The sequence below is a fragment of the Anabrus simplex genome, chromosome 1 (assembly GCF_040414725.1).
Source record: "Anabrus simplex isolate iqAnaSimp1 chromosome 1, ASM4041472v1, whole genome shotgun sequence".
Classification (NCBI taxonomy): domain Eukaryota; kingdom Metazoa; phylum Arthropoda; class Insecta; order Orthoptera; family Tettigoniidae; genus Anabrus; species Anabrus simplex.
This window is the reverse complement of record NC_090265.1, coordinates 959648711-959662258: the sequence shown is the minus strand read 5'-3', so window position 1 is coordinate 959662258 and position 13548 is coordinate 959648711. Positions and strand designations below refer to the sequence as shown.

General features: G+C 38.2%; 1 protein-coding gene across 1 annotated transcript in view; it reads right to left on the bottom strand.

The window, feature by feature from the left end:
- Positions 1–13548, bottom strand: part of Adss (adenylosuccinate synthetase) — a 217903-nt gene that overhangs the window by 21571 nt on the left and 182784 nt on the right. The gene's annotated exons all lie outside the window — the stretch shown is intronic.

Sequence of the window (13548 nt, the reverse complement as noted above, 5' to 3'; positions counted from 1 at the left end):
ATCCTTTCTTTGCTAACATTGTACAATACTGCAAATAGAATGGATTTTCTTTTGTCTTTCAAAATTTGACTACAACTGCTGGGTTTGAACCGGATACTGGGATCCATAGGCTAACACTACCACTGATCTACAATCTTCTTCTCAAGCCGTCTCCTCGCAGAAGGTTAGCGACAATCATGGAGTAATTTTTCCTATATTGTGTTTCCCATGTCAGAATTACCATACTGTGCATGTCAAAACACTGTCAGAAGTTCTGCTCCCAGAATAACGTTCTCCGCCCACATTCACGCGTTTCCTTTCTATCGTGCCTTCTGTGATCAGTTGTACTGTATCAGGCTGTATTTGCCATTCAAAATATGTAAATGAAACAGGCTGCTTTCCTACGTTTTGAGAGGGCCAATATATCATCTGATTTCCCAACGCAATGGAGTACCTCCTCATTGGTAATGTGGTCTACACAAGGGATCTTTAATATTCTGCGATACATCCACGTTTCAAAGGCCTGCAGCCTTTAACGTCCATTTTTCAACACGATAAAGTAGCACTGGTAACACAAACTAGAGATCCGTGAAATTCGCGAGCCACAAATTTATTTTTTTACTTTTGTAAAAATATTAAGCTCATAACTGATCCCACAAGTTCATTTTTGAATCGTAAACTAACACAGAACAACCAATTAATGCAACATCATTCTAAATCTCAATATTTACATGAATTCTGTATTTGACTTAGGAATTTTTTTTTCAATCAAGCCAACATATTCTGGCAGGCATGTGGTATTTTGTGATTGCAGCTTGCTTTATGGCACCAGTGTTTTGGTGTATTCTTTACTCCATACAATGTGGCAGTGTTCCCAACATAATGGTTATGTCTCTAGAAAAGATCTCATTATAATATTTTTTCCGCTGTAAATTTTGTTGTCTATATTGGTATTTAGCAGTTATAAATCCGTGTTACAGCATAAATAAGTTTTCCTCAACATTGAAGTTCTGCAATGTTTGTTCTGATGTACTGTATTACAAATTTTGGTATACTTTATTTGGTAACGTTACCTGCACCAACTACCCAAGCCATGAACCATGCTACGTCACTTTTCAGCACTTGCCAAAACCCCAGAAACCACACTGTTCTTTTAAGTTTAATAATTTTTAGGTTCAGTGATTGGCGTTTTCAATTATTATAAGTGAAAAGAAGAAACATAAGTCCAACGGCTTGGACTAGTGTTACGGTATATTTACAGGCAAGTGAATTCAGCTTGAAGGGGTTTTATGTGAACGATAAAAATATATTGGAGAGTAAATTGTGTGACAAGAGGCTGGAATTTGGAAGACGTGACAATTTGATGAGACACACAGTTAGTGATAACCTCAAGTGCAGCAAACAGAAGGGATTATTGAAGCTGCAGTTATGTATGGGAGAACCATCACACAGATGAAGAAGGCTAAAGAAGATATCGCCGTTGCCGGGACGAAACCTCCTATGTGAAATACTTTAGCTTAGAACTTTGGCTGGTAAGGTTCTGTTATCTAAGGTGCAATATTGTGTGAATATTGTCAAGGCATTCTCGCTCTTCAATGTCCACAAACGGCATAATTAGCTTGAACTTAAGAGATAATGAGTAATGATGATAATAATTAATTGGGAAAATGTGTCATAATTACAATGCGAGTTATTTAGTGAGATACAGTAATTTGTAAACACGATTGTGTGATGATAACAGTAAATGCTACACAGGTAAGGTTGGAAATGAATAATAATAATAATTAATTAATTAATTATAATCTTTGAGTCAATTCAGATTTTCTAACAGAATTTCTACTGGTGATATTAATGGACGTTACATACCTTAGTTAATGAAATTCATCAGTATTTACATTGACCACGTGTTGAGATTGCAATAAATTAATGGAACATTAAGTTAATTTCATTATGAAATAAGCGAAATAGCTGCCTACTAATTTTGTGTAAATCCTCATTGAAGCCTCAGGATACTTTCATTTAGAGAAATATTTTAATTTTTGTTAATTTTTTAATTCCAGAATATTACCATAAAGCTAGAGGACGAGGATTATGTTTGAGACTGGTTGTTAATGGCTACAGGAAGACCAGACATTATGAAAGATCATTGTATTTAATCCCAGCAAGGATATTTTGTGTTCACTGATGCTTATGTCAATAAATGTGTGGGTTTTTTTTTATTTTTTTTTATTGGACATGGAGTTTTTTTTTTTTTCACGGCGCTTTGGCTGTGTTCCTGACTCGAGTTGTTCTGTTGGTTCTCTCGAGCTTTAACCTCTTGGTATTGAAGGCTCTCTGCTCCCACGATATCAGGGTTGGTATCCTGGTTCTGGATCGCTCTTCTCCACCTTTCATTTTCTTGAGTTGAGCTTTGGAGGTTTTTAAGGTATCTTTCCTTCCCTTCTTCTCGCCAATCCCTACGTCCTTTCGACTGGCGGAATTCCTGGTTCCTTTTGCAATTCCTGTGATAGTCTGTGTACGGTCGCTTCCTTCTGTTTCGTCGTGAATATTTTCAGTTCCTTACGGGTCTATTTCGACGTACTGTTGAGTGATCACGAGGCGATTGAGTGCAGGGTAAATCACGTGACAAGCCAGTGTTCCCAGGCGAGGCACGCGCATGTCGACCTGCGCTGCAAGCAGGCAAGCTTCTAGAAACAGTCACAACCAATTACAAGAGACCCCGTGAACCAATGATCGTCTCTTTAAAAAAAAAAAAAAAGTCATGTTCACCAATCTCTACTCTACTCCACTCTGGTCTGCACTACTCTGTGACTCTGCTGGTACCACGTGGGAAAAATTCAGCCGTGCAGGCAGACATCCGCTCTGCTAATTTAGTGCAGTTTTACTATAAAATGTTATGGAGTGAACTTTAACATTAGTGATCCAAGTTAAGTTTATTTCTCCACGAGAACATTAAATATTCCAGCGTGTGTGTGCACATTCTACACATTCTAATATCTGTTGCAGTAGTTACAGCTTACATTACTGGCACGCGGCAAAACTCATCCCAGCGAATCGCCGTGTAATTTAAGATGGATTCTTCCTCTACAATGTGCAGCATAATTTCATCATGGGACGTCTACTGCCATGTCTCCATGACCTGCTAAGCAAGTAAGGCATTTCTGGCTGGAGTAGGTGACTGACGGGAAAATGCCGGAATGATAAACCTCAACCTGGAATCGAACTTCAGCTAAACTTGAGTACCATTTTAACTGTTTGATATCTTTCTCATCTTTGTAAAACTAGATGATCTTTCTTCCCTAAATCGTAGTTCTATTAGTTTAGATTGAGTTACTTTCATTTTCATTTCTTGATGTGTCATGGTAGTTTAGTTACGTGTGTGTGACTGAAATTTGAAATCTATTAGATTAGCTGTTGTAGTCTGTCTTTGAATGAGTTCCCATACATAGGATTTGACATATTTAAAAATCACTGACCATGCGATAAACGTCATACGCTTACATGTGATATTGGAAATATCCTGATTGGACTTGAATGTACATTTCTGTGAGACAGGGTCGAAGTTAGTGTCATTTGAAGTTCACTTGCATTCTTTATGATTGAGTCATCTAATTTCAAGACATTTCAGGAGGACTGATAGATTTAATAATCACTAAAAATAATAATAAATTTAAGTAAAGATCGGGTTAAGAATGAAATTAAATGGTCGTGAGCTATACATTGTCTTAGATTCTTTATACGTGATATTTAATGTGCTCAGTTCATGATGCGCCTGGAATATTGGCTGTCCTGCGGGATATTAATTGAATAATTTATTATTGAATGATTTATTGCTTGTGTCTTTGGAAGCACAGTGTGATTAAGGCTCGCGAACGCTACACTTGCGACTTGTAACCCATGTGATGGTGATGATTATGGAATTCTATTAGGATCCTCAAGTTAATCGCAGAAATTTAGATGGATCTCCGTTGCTGTTTAATTAGTATTTCATTTCAAGTGATACCACTAGTTCGATCACTAGCCACTAATTGGATTGAGAATATTACCAGACATGAGTTCATCCTCCGGATATTACTGGCGCGACCATGCTAAAAATAATTAATTCATAAATGGCAGGATTTGTTGTAAATATTGTGTATATAACAATACGTGTTACCTTGTGTGAATGTGATGTGTGTATGTGTGTTGTAATTAGGAATATTTTTCATGTTTTCCATTATTCAGTGTAATTTAATGTGGTCGTGCATTCATTGTAACGGGACGGATTATTTTCAACATCGTTTTGCCACCATGATGACTTGTTTAGCGTATTTAAGGAACAATTTGCTGAGAATGACGTCGAGTAAGACCAGGCTAGGATTTAATTTGCATTTACCACAGATTTAGACGAAAGATCGTCTCGTTCATTTCCAGTAAAGGCAAGCGATTTATAAATTAATCCTTAACTAACTCACACGTGGTTATGAGAAAATTTTCAATGTATTAATATTAAAATTTACAAAATATTTTCAAACTGACTTGAAACTTTAAATGCCATGCAAGTATAAATTTAAAGTCCACAAACCGTATAATTAGCTTGAAATTAAGAGATAACGAGTAATGATGATAATAATTAATTGAATGATTAATTAATTAATTGAAAAAATGTGTGTCATAATTACAATGAGAGGTATTTAGTGAGATACACTAATTTGTAAACATGATCATGTGATGATAAAAGTAAATGCTACACAGATAAGATTGGAAATTAATAATAATAATTAATTAATTATAATCTTGGAGTCAATTCAGATTTTCCATCAGAATTTCTACTGGTGATATTAATGGACGTTACATACCTTAGTTAATGAAACTCATCAGTATTTTGACCACGTGTTTTCAATAAATTAATGGAACATGAAGTTAATTTTATTATGCAATAATAAGCAAAATAGCTGCCTACTAATTTTGTGTAAATCCTCACTGAAGCCTCAGGATACTTTCATTTAGAGAAATATTTTAATTTTTGAAGGCAATGAAGGCTTAATTTTTTTATTCCAGAATATTACCATAAAGCTGGAGGACGAGGATTATGTTTGATTGGTTGTTAATTGCTACAGGAAGACCAGACATTATGAAAGATCATTGTATTTAATCCCAGCAAGGATATTTTATGTTTATTGATTCTTATGTCGATAAATGTAAGTGTTGTTTTTAATTTTTTTTTCTGTTGGTCGTCACCCCCTTTTCCCCTTAAATGCCTCTAAAAACGGAAAGCCAGGAACGAATGGTCCACCCTGGGATCTCTCTCTCACTGCCTGGACTTAGCTCGGCAATAATGGGGGCAGCGTGAAAAGCGCTGTCACCAGATACTACGTCACAATGATGTCAGCTGACGTCAACAGCCATGACATGAGTGCAGTGTGATCACTCTACATTTCATACAGTGTGGAAAAGGCATATCACATATTTCTGGACAAGTCTGATTGTGTCACGATATGTGCAAACTCACGTGAAGTGACAGTAATGTGTTTCTGCCTTAAAAGGTAATAGCTACAGATACTATAAGCTCAATAGTATTGAAGAATGTGTTGGATCTACTGATGAGGGAAACCATCTTCAGGGCGGCCGACAGTGGGGTTCGAACCCACTATCTACCGAATATTGGATACTGGCCGCATATAAGCCGCTGCAGCTACTGAGCTCGGTATATGGCGCTTATAACAAACGACCTGTTCCCCGTCCAAAAACCAAGCACCGCCTACCACTGCCGTGTTTTTTTTTTTTCCAATTTGCTTTACGTCGCACCGACACAGATAGGTCTTATGGCGATGATGGGATAGGAAAGGGCTAGGAATTGGAAGGAAGTGGCCGTGGCCTAAATTAATTTACAGCCCCAGCATTTGCCTGGTGTGAAAATGGGAAACTACGGAAGACCATCTCCAGGGCTGCCGACAGTGGTGTTGGAACCCACTACCTCTCGGGTGCAAGCTCACAGCTGCGTGCCCCTAAACGCACGGCCAACTCGCCCGGTGCTATGTTTCTCTGCTATGTAGCAAGTAGGGAAGTTTAACCATAATAACATGTGGAAACAGATAAAGCTCTAAATTTTAGAAACTGATGGCCAACCTATTCCAATAAACTAGTCTTTTCAATGAAAGTATAAGGGGAAAATAAAAATGTCCATAAGACTAAAAAAATTAACTTCCAACCACCGTCAAATGATGTTTATGTACTCCAACTAATACTGCAGTGAAGTAAAACACGAGAATTTATTAATGGGCCAAATGACATCATTTCACACTTTCAAGAGGATTGTTGGTGTACTACATCTTGACCAAGTCCCAAAAGAGCCTATCAAGGAATGATTCCTTTTAGTGTGCAAAAATATTTATAATATAAAGAAGACCCTTCAGTACATACCATAAGAACACGTTCCCCTTTCTAATGAGTTGATAGCATGGAAAACCACAAGGAAAGAAGCCATCAGACAGGATGTTTCTGTGGATCACTGGGATGAAGCTGAATAAAAAAATGCGTTTAAATGTTAATCTGTATTGAATCTAATGTCATTTGATTCTTCTTCTTCCATTCCCTTTTTCAGATTTCCTCTGGGTAAGGTTGAGTACTGAAGCCCTACACCTTACTCGATATCTTTCCACCACTACTCTTCTTGTACTTTATTGCTATCGACTCCTCTATTTGCAATAAAGTCCACAACAGAACTCCTCCATCTCATTCTAGGCCATCCCCTAAGCCTCTATGCAGTCTCTGTATCCACGAATGCTCTCTCCTGGCATTCTCATATGTGTCCAAACCATTTTAGTTCTGCTATATCAATCAATCTCTTCTTGAAGTTTACACACTCCCATGCTTCTCCTTATTTCCTCATTTTGTATCCTATCTCGCCTTGTCTTTCTCTGTATGCTCCTCAAGAATCTCATTTCAGCTGCTTGTATCTTATTTTGGTTCCGCTTAGTCAACGTCCAGGCTGCTGAAGCATAGGTCAGTACGGTTTATAATAGGGCGAGTATAAAACCTTCTTGCACTACATTGGCAAATCTTTGTTCCATACAATGTCTCTCACACACTGGTAGAAACTTGCATACTGCTGTATTCTTAACCTTTTATAGGTCAGTGGCTAAATATTTAGCCACCTGAATTCTCCCTGAGTGATCAAATTTGATTTATTAGAAGAACATTATTTGTACCAGGGGTAACTCTTAGTTGGATGTCATTCGTTTTGAAATTGATTTTTCATAAAACCCTTTCAAACGAACTTCAGAATGTGGTGGCTTAATATTTAGCCACTGTTCATTTCTGTTGACAATAGGCTGGTGGCTAAATATGTGTACTGTTAGCTATTAGCTTCACATGGATTATTGACAATAGTTAAAAATCATTATACTTACATGAAATTACGAATATCGGGATATAATATAGCAATCACTCCACTAACACTCAATACATAGCAACAAACTGAGAATATACACAACATGCGATACAACTAGGTATGCAAGAACTCAGTATCTTCATATTTAGCCACTTTCATCCCAAATGGCAGCACAGTGCAGGAAATGACACACACAACAGAAAGTGGCCAAATATTAAGCCAATGAACATCTGCAGACACCAGCAAATTCAGTAAGGCTCAATATCAATGGTTTCTGTCAAGCATATTCAACTTTATTGAAGTGTGTACATGGAACTTAGAAAACAACTCAGTTTAAAGGACAGTGAAATTGAACAATTGAGGCAAAGCTTCGAGGAGCTAAGGACATCGTCTAAAGAAGAAATTATCTCTCGCCACCGTGTTGGTCCGAAGGCGGGGCAGAAACCTCGCCCGATAATAGTTAAATTTGTGTCATACAGAGACCGCAGCAGACTGTTTCATAACAAGAGGAAGCTTAAAAGAAGTGGGGTCACCATCCGGGAAGATCTGACGACCTGCCGGCTGAGCATCCTTCGTGCAGCAGTGGAGCTTCACGGACTGCGTAACGTGTGGACCAAAGATTGCACGGTCATTCGCAAACCAGATGGCAGCAAAATCCGAGCAACACGGATGGAACACATCACATTGTAAATATAAAGATAACATTATTTTCCATAGTTATGAAACTCCGGTGCCCACTATTCAAACCGTAACTTTGATATTTCAGTATTACTATATTTATATATACATTTCCTATTCTTAACACTTCATTTTTTATTTTAACTTTTGAATTTAACCAAATATGTGTATTTGCGTCCTTATTTTTTTATGATTATTATTAATGTCATATTTTTAAAATAGTTTCAATACTTTACCAGTAATATATACTTCATTAATTTAAGACAAGACACCCCTAGTTTAGTTGTACCTTAAAAATATTAAGTAATTTTATGCACAGTTAATTCATTACCTGTACGCTTGTACTTCAGTTAACAATAATTTCCTCCTAGCCCCTTGTGTTTATTTGTCTATTTTGGTGATTTACATTCTACCAAGTTGGTTACTGTCATGAGTCACAATGGACATTTCTCTGACGTCACCTGTCTACCTCAGCAGCCATCAGGCCATATACCCTCTCCTTCCACTGTCCCCGCTCCCCCCACCCTCTAGTTCCAACCCTGACCAAAGTACCACTAGCATTCTTCAGAACTGTGTCTCGCAACATCCTAGAGCCCTTCACGTCTGTCATATAACGGCCAAAGCTTATTAGCTGCCAATCGAATGGATGAGCTTACAAAAATATTCACCCCAGTTGTTTTCCATGTCCTACTAGTGTCTGAGTCATTGTTGACAGATAAGAGCCCGTCTTCTCTGTGTCAACTTGAAGGCTACTCGCTTCTGAGAAATGATCGCGAGGTGGAGGGGTATGTGGCTATTTCTTAACCTGCCTCAAACCCAAAATGTTAGGTCATTCACCAGGCAGGTATGAGAGAAAACCAGAATACATGTTCGTAGAAATAACAGCAAACGGGATTAAAGCACTTGCAGCAGTAGTTTACAAACCTCCGAATATATGCCACTTAGAAGACTTTGAAGCTGACTTAACTGAACTGCTGCCAGACTACCCCCACACAATAATTATGGGAGATTTTAATACAGACTTAATTGACGTGACTTCTCCCGAAACCACGCGACTTAAAACATTGTTTCAATCCTATAATATGGACATCTTGCCTCTCTCTCCAACTCACCACACATCTCATTCGCACATACTGTTAGATCTTATAGTTACCAGCAATTCAGACAGTTCTCAATGTTGGTCAAACCCCTATACCTGGTATTTCTCCACAACGTAATATACATCTCGTATAACCTCCGGCCACCGAAACACTCCCAGAAATTTATTACCTATCGACCATTGAAAAATATAAATAAAGATAGACCCTTCCAGGACGCAAGCAACATACCCTGGCATAACATAACGACATATAACAAACTAGACGACAAAGTCACCTTCTTTAACAGCAAAGTAACGGAATTATTTGACAAGCATGCCCCAAAGCGGCAGGCGAGAATATCTAAAGATCCCTCCCCGTGGTTAAATGACGACATTAGACAACTAATGAAACAAAGAGACTGTGCCCACAGACAATACAAAAATGACCCTACTGTACAAAAGTTTGACGAATATAGGAAGTTACGAAACAAGACAACAAAACAAATACGGAATGCTAAACTGCAGCACGCTTACAGTTTAATTACGCCTGACGGTAGAACAGCGACGACATTGTGGAAATCTATTACTAACCTTGTACTTACGAAGAACAAAAACAAAGACGAAATTACAATACCTCTCGAGGCTCTTAACGATTATTGTTAGTTCTTCCGCAGTACGACCTGTCGACAAACAGAAACTTATGAACCATTACGATACACACCCCACCCCTGACAGAGATAAATTCTATTTCAGTCTCATGACACCCCTCCAAGTCAGGAAAGCAGTTCTTAGGATAAGCACGAAAGCGAAAGGAATTGATGACATTGGGACTGACATGGTCAAACTAATTCTTGATTTTATACTACCATCCTTAACCCATATAATCAATTTCTCTCTTCTATACTCCACATATCCAACTCTCTGGAAGAAGGCTATTGTGCTACCTCTTCCGAAAAGTCAAACGCCTTCGAACGAGGGAGACTATCGTCCAATATGTATTTTATCAGCTTTATCTAAAATCTTAGAATATATAGTCCATAAACAAATGTCAGAGCACCTTCAAACGCACAATCTCCTTAATCCTTTCCAGTCCGGTTTCCGACAAGGACATAGTACAACTACAGCCTTACTCGAAGTGACTGAGGATGTTCGAGAAGAAATAGACAGAGGACGAGTCACAGTTCTAGTACTACTAGATTACAGTAAAGCTTTTGACAGCGTAGACATTGACAACTTGTAAAACTGAAGGCTCTACATTTTTCTCAGAGTACGATTGCTTGGATGCATTCCTATCTTCACGGACGTCAACAATGTGTGAAGTTAATAATGGAATTGTTTCCTCGCGGCGCCACGTGAATAGAGGAGTACCTCAAAACTCTGTACTTGGACCTCTTCTTTTCGCACTCTTTGTGAATGACATATCATCGAATTTAAGACATTGCAAATACCACATGTACGCTGATGACCTTCAACTCTACACAGACTCTACAGCACAAGACCTTCAGGAAAATACAGACTTACTAAACATTGACTTACAGACTGTTAGTGAATGGTCTGTTGCCCACGGCCTGCAATTGAACCCTACAAAGTCACAAGTAATCCTTCTTGGCCATCAAAATCAAATGGCAAGTATCAATAAACGTCCATTGCCGAGAGTAATCCTTCAGAATGTTGCAATTCCTTTTGTACCACAAGTGAAGAACCTCGGCGTTATCATGGACGAATGCATGACTTGATCTGGACATATCTTACATCTCTGCCAAAAGGTTTTCTCTGCTCTTCATTCTTCATATAAATATAAATACATATTTCCAATAAAACTTAAGCAGAAATTAATCGAGGCTATTGCGATCGACTATTGCGATCTTGTTTTCAATTATGTGAGGCCACTGCTGTCACTAAGGCTAAAATGCGCTCAAAATGCATGTGTGAGGTATATATGCAATCTAAGAAAATATGACCACGTGTCATCATCTTTCCTTGAACTAGAGTGGTCGCGACTCCACGTTCGCTGTAATCATTATACTCTGCTTCTCCTCCACCGAGTCCTTACTACATCTTCCCCCATCTTACCTTTCTTTGAGTTTTCATTATTCCTCAAATGTGCATAACAGAGATACATGGGCTCAAACATCAAACCTGCTCGTCATTCCTCACCAATGAACTGCAACATATAATAACTCATTTTCAGTGTTTGCCGCCCGAGAATGGAATCGCTTACCGGAAGACGTCAGAGGAATACCAACCACAAGATCATTTACAAGAGCGTTAAGAGGTACAGCAGGATACGAATGAACTGTGCATTTCTAGTCCTTTACTGATGGTGTTAGTACATTATTACCACTAGCTAATATTAGTTATTATTATTATTATTATTATTATTGCTGTTGCTGTTATTATTATTATTAGGCCTATTATTATTATTATGGTTGTTATAAGTATGTTTATCTCACTGGGGTGGAATTTTATTTCTGTTGTAAAGTACAGTAGAAGTCCGTTATAGCGAGAATTCATAACAGCGAAAAATCTACTCGCTATAACGGATTGCTGTTATATCCGATTTTTAAAATAAAAGATCGAAAACCCAACATGCACTTTAAAATCAGTATGAAGCGGCAATCAGTTTGTTCAAAACTTGTGTTTCCGCAGATGATATCCACACTACGGCTTACTTGTTTGTTATTTTTCGTAATCCGATACTACGTGAATGTGTATATTTAATTTCATTCTGAAAAAAAATATAGTACCGAATTTCTTCAAATCCAAGATGAACCCCACTTTTTCCTTCAATTTTTTTTATCAGGCTCAAAAAGAAGTTTGTAAAATCATATGTATGCCTTGTTGTACAGTAGGCCTACGCATTTTTAGACTATTCTTAGACGCCGAACATTGACTTTCGTCACGCTGTATTTCTATTACTTTTCGGCTGCACAATTGTTCTTTATTTCCGCGGGTTTAAGGACCATTAACTTAACATTGGCATCATAATACCGATGAGAACTCACTGAAAATTTTTCGGCAAAACCTATTCCATGCATCTCTACAATACGACGATCCATCAGGAAATTATTCTTGCTGTCTATAATACTGTTACTTTTACGCACCGTCAGATATAACCGGCTACCGCTACATGCACGTCTCGCTTGTCGGGTTCGGCCAAATTCAGCGGCTAGCGATGTATAGGCTTAATCGCGAACGTTGAAAGTCAACGAAGGAGTTTATTGCGCCACGGTACGGCCATTCCGCCCTTGCGTTTTTCGTGCGCATACCTCACAATTTCATCTTCGACTTCTTTAAAGCGTCCTTGTTGCGGACCACTGAATGCATTTTTGTACAGTACGCATTTTTTGGCTTTTTGTCTTCACGCTAACTCCAAATATTGGCTTTAGTTAGGCCTATGCCGTATTTTCTTGCGGCTGCACAAATTTTCTACATTTCCGAGTGTTTAATAAACATTAACTTAAAATTGGCACCATAATATCGACTAGAACTCGTTGAAAATTTGCCGGCAATACCTTTTCCACGTATCTTTACAATACAACTATCCATCACGAAAATATTCTTGCTCTCTCTGTATACCTTAATTTTACTAAGCGTCAAGTACAATAGACACGTTATGACTCTGCCACTGAGTAGCCATGGCTTTTCTAAGAATTCGAAGGGTCGCATGTTTTGATGCCATTCTGCAGATTTGAGAAACACACAGGCACTGTACAGCCGGTTGTCGCGGCTAGCGATGTGTAGTAAAGAGGCGGTCGTTTATTGTCAACGAGTTTTGTGCGCGTGTGAAAAGAAGCAGCGTGGTTACCACGGTAGTTGCCATTAACTTACTGTTAGGCCGCAAATGCAACAACCCTTGAGTTCTCGCATGAGATTCTGAGGAAAAAAAAGGCTTGGATTTGGAGAAACACGGTATCACTCCAGAGATTTCTGTGGCAAACACCTCAGCTTTCTTCTTCAAACAGCGTCACCTAACCTGAACGTATATGTAGCCGATCATTAAAACATATTTGAAACACATGTAGAGAAATAACATCCTCACGAAAAATTTACATGTAAATAGCCGTAACTAGACGCGATAAGATATGAAATATCCTCTGAAACCAGTGATGTAATCTGCCATACCTTGAGGTGTATCCCATTCTTACTTAATTTCCGTATGTAACATTAAAATGAGGATATCGTTTATTTCAGTCTTTATTTTTAACGAGTTAACAACTGCTATCGGCCACGTTATTTACGCATTTATTACGAAAACGTGTTATCCTCTTTCATTTCGAATTTTCTTTAGAGAACAGCAGCCGATGGGTATTACTAACCAACTCCAACATCGCCTTTGAATGTCAACGAGAGAGCTCGCAAATGCACAAAGTGAGAAAGTTATACCGCACCGAATATGATCGATCGCATTTTCTTGCAAACATTTCAGTTTTCTTATTCA